At 43.5% G+C, this 784-nt stretch overlaps 1 non-coding gene across 1 annotated transcript; it reads right to left on the bottom strand.

Moving 5' to 3' along the window:
* Positions 1–460: 460 nt before the first annotated feature.
* Positions 461–564, bottom strand: LOC112759983 (small nucleolar RNA R71). The gene has a single exon (XR_003180442.1). It is a non-coding gene; the product is annotated as a small nucleolar RNA R71 (small nucleolar RNA).
* Between the last annotated feature and the right edge of the window lie 220 nt (positions 565–784).

Raw genomic sequence — 784 nt, 5'->3', positions numbered from 1 at the left:
TGAGGACAATTTTGAGGAAGCTTTAGATCTCAACATGGATAGAGAAGTTCACAACCATGAGAGAGCTGATGGAAACCATGCCATTCCTGAGAGGAGGGTTCTTAGTTCATACATAAACCCAACCTCTGGGAATTGTGGTAGTAGCATCCAGAAACCACCCATTCAGGCCAACAATTTTGAGCTCAAGCCACAGCTAATATCACTTGTGGAGAATCATTGTTCATTTGGTGGGAGTGCTAATGAAGATCCCAACCAACATCTCACAAAATTCCTGAGAATTTGTGACACTGTGAAGTCCAATGGAGTCCAGGAAGATGCCTATAAACTGCTTTTGTTCCCATTTTCACTTAGGGACAAAGCAGCTAAGTGGCTGGAATCATTCCCAAGGGGGAGTCTAACAACATGGGATGAGGTGGAAAGCAAGTTTCTGGCACGTTTCTACCCCCCACAAAAGGTCAATAGGCTTCGATCTGAGGTTCAAACTTTTAGACAACAAGATGGTGAAACTCTCTACGAGGCATGGGAGAGATTCAAGGACTTGACAAGGAAATGCCCACCAGACATGTTCCATGATTGGGTGCAATTGCATATTTTCTATGATGGACTCTCTTATGAATCAAGGAAGGCTGTAGACCATTCATCATGAGGTTCATTGAACAGGAAAAAGACTGTGGAAGAGGCCATTGAAGTGATTGAGACAGTAGCTGAGAATGAGTACTACTATGCATCAGAGAGGCACAACACTAAGGGAGTCATGGAGCTGAACCATGTTGATACAATTCTA

This window comes from Arachis hypogaea, chromosome 16, assembly GCF_003086295.3.
Source record: "Arachis hypogaea cultivar Tifrunner chromosome 16, arahy.Tifrunner.gnm2.J5K5, whole genome shotgun sequence".
Taxonomy (NCBI): Eukaryota; Viridiplantae; Streptophyta; class Magnoliopsida; order Fabales; family Fabaceae; genus Arachis; species Arachis hypogaea.
The sequence above is the reverse complement of the archived record's forward strand: the minus strand, read 5'-3'. Positions and strand labels throughout refer to the sequence as shown.